Source organism: Arachis stenosperma, chromosome 3 (genome assembly GCF_014773155.1).
Source record: "Arachis stenosperma cultivar V10309 chromosome 3, arast.V10309.gnm1.PFL2, whole genome shotgun sequence".
NCBI lineage: Eukaryota > Viridiplantae > Streptophyta > Magnoliopsida > Fabales > Fabaceae > Arachis > Arachis stenosperma.
Genome location: NC_080379.1, coordinates 131,770,931 through 131,777,771, shown reverse-complemented (window position 1 = coordinate 131,777,771; position 6,841 = coordinate 131,770,931).

Genomic DNA, 6,841 nt, shown 5'->3' with positions numbered 1-6,841 from the left:
TAATAAAAAATATTTTTTTATAAATTTATCAATTTAAAACAAATCCATAATGATTTCTTAAGTTTTATTATAAATCATCATTTAATTTATCATCATCCATGGAACCATTACCGAAATTTTTTTATTTTGAATAGATACACCTAACACATAGTCCTACATATGACATATGAATTTAAAGTTAGGATGTTTAGAGTTTGAACTAATATATAATAATATCTATACATTTGTTATACTATATTTATTTTACAAATTAAATAGTAATTTAACTAATGTTATGCTTTAATTATTTTTAAAATCAAAGTTGCATAAATTTAGTTAGTATTCTTATTATGTTTTATTATAATTATTTATTATTTCAAATTCTTTAATTTAAACTCCTGTATCACCTTAAAAAATTATATATTAGATGAATTATCTTAAAATCAAATTGTGTAGTTTAAAGTTATAGATTTATAACAAAAAAAAACACAATTTTACAAATAAATTTAATTTAAAATAAAAAATTATATTTTGATTTGTATTAATTTTTACTTTTTATTTTATTTAAATACAAATGAGAATATTTTTTTATTAAAATTTATTATTAGAATATCTGATCTTTCACTATGATGTCGCATACATAACATGCAAAAATAAAAATAATTTCTTTTGTTTCATAATTTTGTAGTTTGTGTTTTTGAAATACTAATTTCTTTCTTAATTATTTAGTCTGTACAACGAAAGTAATAAGTAATGTGGACAAATATAAATCACCTGTTTATAATACAAATTTAAAAATTAAGATTTTTATTTTAAAAAATAATCTATTGTAAAATAAAGTATAAATTAATCCTATTTTTTTTAAAATAATATTATTGAGGAATTAAATTATTTACAATTTTAAAAACAAAAAAGATTTTGTTTTTATTTTATTAGAGATAGTTTGCTATTTTTCTAATAGAAAATCTTTTATGATAATTTCAATGAAGTTTTATTTTTAATTTAGATATTTTAACACACAAAAATTTATAGAATTTAACTATTTTAACCATGTTCATCAATTTAAGAATTTAAAGGAGAAAAACATGATATTTAAATTACATTACTTGATATTTCATATATAAAACCATTTCAGTTACAAATCTTCTTTCAAAACTACTTGATATTTAAATTATTCCTTTCAACTATTTTAACTATGTTCATCAATCTTTCAAAACTTCTTTTTTATATACTTAGTCAATATACTTAGTCATTATACTGAATAATAGAGTCAATTTTTTTTGTTATTTTCTCTCCTAATTAATTATTTAATGGGAATATATATATATATATATATATATATATATATATATATATATATATATATATATATATATATATATATATGAACCTATATATAAATATACATAAATATACAATAATTAATTTGATAGCTAATTTTTAGTACATGAAATAATTTTATCTAAATAATGCATAAAAAAATAAATAATACTGGTTTTTCTATTTTTGATAATGTCATTTACACATAATTTTTTATATTGTATATTTTTATTTTTTTTAAATGATATTATTAAAATAAAAATGAACATATTATTTTTTTATAGAAAATATAGTTATATATGAATACTTAAATTTAATATTCAGTAACTCAAATAAAAAATAAGGTTTTCAAAATTTTTTATTTCAATTTAATTAAAATTCACAAAGTTTTCTTTTGAGAAAAAAAAAAGAAATTATTTTTCCTTTTCTAATCGTAGTATCTATATTTGATATTGAATTTTTTGTTTAAATGTGGTGATGAGATAGGTTGATTTAAAAATTTTTTCTCTTGGAAAACTAAACATTCAAGTACAAGCAGTACTTTCTTTGCGTCTCTGTCTTATAGCAGCTGTCCTTTAGACTATCTCCAGTAGGGAACTCATCCCAGTTTCTGTTTATGGCCCACCTGTCATAAAAAATAACTCCACATCAGCTTTTGCGTCATAAACAGTAAATAGGAACTCAAAACATTGTAATTAATTTTTTTAATAATATTATTTAAATTTATAAATTTAAAAATAATTCACTATTAAAAAATATTAATTATTAAAAAATTCATATATAATAATAAATACACAATATATAATTTGAAATTACACTAATTTGTAAAATTATTTAATAAAAAAATAAATAATTAATATAAATTATTAATTAAATAAAAATTTAATTATTCAATCTAATTAATTATTATAATTATTAATAAATTAATTATAATTTAATTATTTAAATTATTAATTAAATAAAAATTTAATTATTTAATCTAATTAATTATTATAATTATTAATACATTAATTATAATTTAATTATTTATTTAATTATTATTTAAATTATTAATATACATTATTAATTAAATAAAAATATAATTATTTAATATAATTAATTATTATAATTATTATTGAATTAATTATTATTTAATTATTTAATTAATTAAAATTTTATATAATTATTTATTTTTATAATAACTTGCCAAGTGGCAAGTTATTATTGGTGAAGATGAGTCCCCATTCAGAGGGACTCTTCCTTCTCAAAAGGTGTGTGGAAACTCATTTCTTCATTTCTCCAACGATAAATTTCTGTGTTTGTCAGAAATAGGGCCTCAATTTGTTGTCCATTGGAGTTGTTCTTATCACTTCTTTCTTTTGAGTTTGAGGATACAATAGTCATTTACACCATTGTTCTGAAAACCGAACCGGACTGGCCGGTTCAACCGGATTAACCGGGAACCGGTCATCTAACCGGTTCGGTTGAGGTGTAAAACCGTCTGACAAAAAATCAGTAAAAAACCGGTCGAACCGACGGTTAACCGGTGAACCGTTTTAACCGAACGGTTTTTTTCGGTTTTCAATTTAAAAAAAAAGAAAAAAAATAAAAAAATATATAAATTCTTTACCCTTCCCCGTTTTCTCTCTCTCACTCACGCACAAGACCCACCCCCTCCTCACTCTCTCCACTCCACGGAACCCTAGCCCCCTTTTCTTTCGCCCTCCCAGCCAACAGCAGCAGAAGCCACCGTCCAATGCCCAACGCCGTCGTCGCCGACGAACTCGTATCCTCAGCCAGCGTCCAGCCTCGTCGTCGCCGATCCTTTTCTCCTGGATCCCATGCATCTCCTCGCGTCGCTAGGTCTCATCGCGGAACGAATAGAGGGTGCTGTCGCCGCCGGGTGGAACTGACCGTGGTGGCATCAAGAATCGTCGCCTGTGGAAGGTGAAGGTATACTCGTCGCTGTCATCGTTTCTCTTCCCCTCGCTGTCATCTCTCTGTCGCTGTCGAGCCCTCTCTCTGTCTTCGTCGTCGTTGGCCACCTTGAAATCGTGTCTCCGTCGATCCCCTTCTCTCGCGCGTCAAGCTTGTCTTCAATCCCTCTGTGCCTGAGCTCACTTCTCCTCTTCCATCGCCATCACTTAGATTCCTCCTTCGCTGCCGGTCTTCAATTTAATTTTGCTTGTTTTTGTAATTACATTTGGGTTCTGATTTCTGATTCTAAGTTTACTGATTTCTTCTTAGCTTGAGTTTATGAATTTCTGAGTTTGTAAGCAGATTCCTGCCCTGCTTCAATTTTCAATTTTGGGAGTTAATTGCTATTTTTTTGGATTTGATCATGTTGATTGTTGCTTGTTTGTCTGGGTTAATTGTTGTGCTTCATTGCTGTCTTCTGCATTTAATTTCTGTTGATTGTTGCTGTCTTTTGCTTTTTAGCTTTTAATTTTGTTAATTAAATGAATTAATCAAGTTTTTTTATTCTGTTTTTGTTCTGTTTTTAATTTGTTATTGCAATTGGATTTTATAATTTGATTGTTTGATTTAATATTTTTATAATTCTGTCTATTTTTTCAAATTATGATTATGTATGTTCAAAATTTAAATTATGATTATGTTTGCAAATTCAATGGTTAGTGGTTATTACTGTGTTTCAAATTCAATTGTTTGTTATTTTTTATTATTAGGTTATAGATTGAAATTTTAAATTTTAAATTTTATTAGGTTAAATTTTATTGAAATTTAAATATTTAAAATTATATATTAAAATTTTAATAATTTTATTTAATATTTAATTAAACCGGTTAAACCCCGATTGAACCTCGGTCGAACCATTAAACCAGTAAACCAGTCACTTCACCGATTTATTGACCGGTCCGGTTCTCGCAACCTTGATTTACACCCACAAATACAAAACTAACAATTTGTTCATACCTAAAGTATCAAACTTCCAGAAAATGATGGTGAAGCATCTGAAATGCTTTCCATAATATATATATGTGCAGTAACAATAAACTGAATCACAGAAGAATGTTTAAAATATATATAATTTTACTGCACAACAATTCTAAATGTAAACAGCGTACGCATATACATGTATCAATTCAAAAGAATAATAAAACTGAATATTTTTGATGACTAAATTATGGATGCCTCTAATACCACTTGTTGGAATAAATTGTTTTATAATCTAGATCATCCATATTGAATCCCCAAAAATTATATATATCATAGTGTGGAAGCGTATCTTTATTCATAAAAAATAAAAATTATAAATTAGTGGAAGAGTTATCTCAATCTTCCACAACTAAAATCTTCTGTATTCCTAATAGGGCGGCTGAATTACAACTTTTCTGATAGGAAAAAAGTTGCTGAAGGAGTTTTTGGTATATTAAGGACCAAAACTCTGAAGTCACTATTTATATTTGAGTATGACACCCATCTACTTAACATATTAAAAATAAATTTTTTCCCAACTAATAAAAGTGACGTGTCAATTCCTTATGAACTCTTTTTTCCTCCCAAATGAAAGCACTATTCTCTCTTCTAAATTTATTTTAGAAAAATATCTTTATCATAATTATATTATAATTATATTACAATTAGCATTTAATGAATAATGCATGATTATACTAATTGTAAACCCCGCTAAAATCGGTAAATAATTAGTCAATAAATCAAATTTTAAATAGAAAAATAAAAAAATGCAAAACTAATATCAAAATAGGATAGAGCTCGTTAAAACGAGAATTTTGATACCAATTTCGAAAAATTCATGAACAATTATGTTGAAAATTATTCAATTTTGGTGTTCTAGGTTCGATTTAGCTTGCAGAACTTATTGGGTTTGAGTTGCTACGCATGTGGGAGCGGTAAGGTTACCCTAATCTTAAATTTAATTTTTAATCCATTAGGTAAAATTTGAATTGGTAATATATGTGTGTATTAGGTATGAATATAATTAAGTCCATGTATATGCGTTGGAAGTAAAAAGTGAGTATTTAAAGGCTTATGGGTGATTGAAGCTTAGTTTGTGGCTGATTTCTTTGAGCGTTGGGGCTGTGTTCTTGCTTGTGAGGCTGCCTTGAATTGAATAAAGTGATCGGCCAAGGTATGGTTTAGGTTTCGCACGTTTAATATTTAAGGTGTTGTGAAAACTTAGGTTAGAAGAACCATAGGTTAAGTTGAATTGGTTAATTGCATTTAATGATTAGTCTTGTGAAGTTGTTGAATAAATTATGGATGAACATGTATTGGAATTTATGAGGTGTTGAAGTCATTGAATGTGTGCTCTTGAAATTGAGCTAGTGTTAGAAATTATGAGTATGAATTATTGGTATTGAAATTGTGTTCTTTAGACCATTGATAAAGGGTTGATATATGATAATGGGATTTAATTGATATGTGTTGATAAAGGGTTGATATATATGATGAATGGTTAGAATATGGGAAGAGTTAATATATGTAAATGAGGAGTTGTTTATATATGTGATGTATGTTGATATGTATTGGTGGTTAAGGCTTGTTGGATTAGTGAAAGGTAAATTGGAAGTGGTTGTTAATGAAATAGGTTTGGTGTGTTAGTAATATGTAGGTATTGATGGTAAGGAACTTGAAATTGGTGAAAATGAGGTTTGGAAGTAAATTGGTAAAAAAGTAAATTTTGGTGAACTTTGGAAGTCCATAACTTACTCTTCAAATTTTTTGGGTATTTACGACAGTTTGAACCGTTATTATTACCAGAAATGGCGGTTTTAGAAAACGACATAACTCTAGGCGCCATTCTAGTTATTACGGTAGTTTTCAGAAAACCGCCACAATTTCCTGGGTTAAAATGACGGTTTTTGGATAGGTTAAAACGGCAATCCAAATCACCATTATTTTCAAATAAAACGGCATTTTTTTGTTGGTTAAAACGACGGTTTTAGTTGGTTAAAATGGCGGTTCAAATTGCCGTTATTTCCAGGATGAAAATGACATTTTTTGTTGGTTAAAACGGCGTTTACAAACCGCCGTTTTTATCCTGACAGAGCAACGTTTTAGTTGGTTAAAACGGCATTTTTAATTAATTAAAATGGTGTTTGAAACCGCCATTTTTACTGAATTAAAATGGCATTTCATGTTATTTAAAATGGCATTTACTCAGTTACAAACCGCTTTTTTTACCGAATAAAAGTAACATTTTTTTTTATCATTTACAAAGACAAATTTTTACCGTTATTTTTATCGCATTAAACAAATAATTTTTTTATTAAACTTTCTCAATGACAAAAAATCAACACTCATAAACAAAATATTATATAACTCATAAACAATGTATTAAACATAATCTATTATTTTTTAGTATTAAAAATCAAAAATAATAACCCTATACAAATAAAATATCTAACATAACATAATTTTTTAATTATAAATGTCTTAACATATAGCTCTTAATTCATAAAATCTCCATGCTTTTAGTGCACTTTGTCATGATAATCTCTGTCCTCGTTCCAATCCTTCTTTTGTCTTGATTATTTGCTTCTAAAGTGTTTATTTTCACGCCCAACATTTTAATTAATTT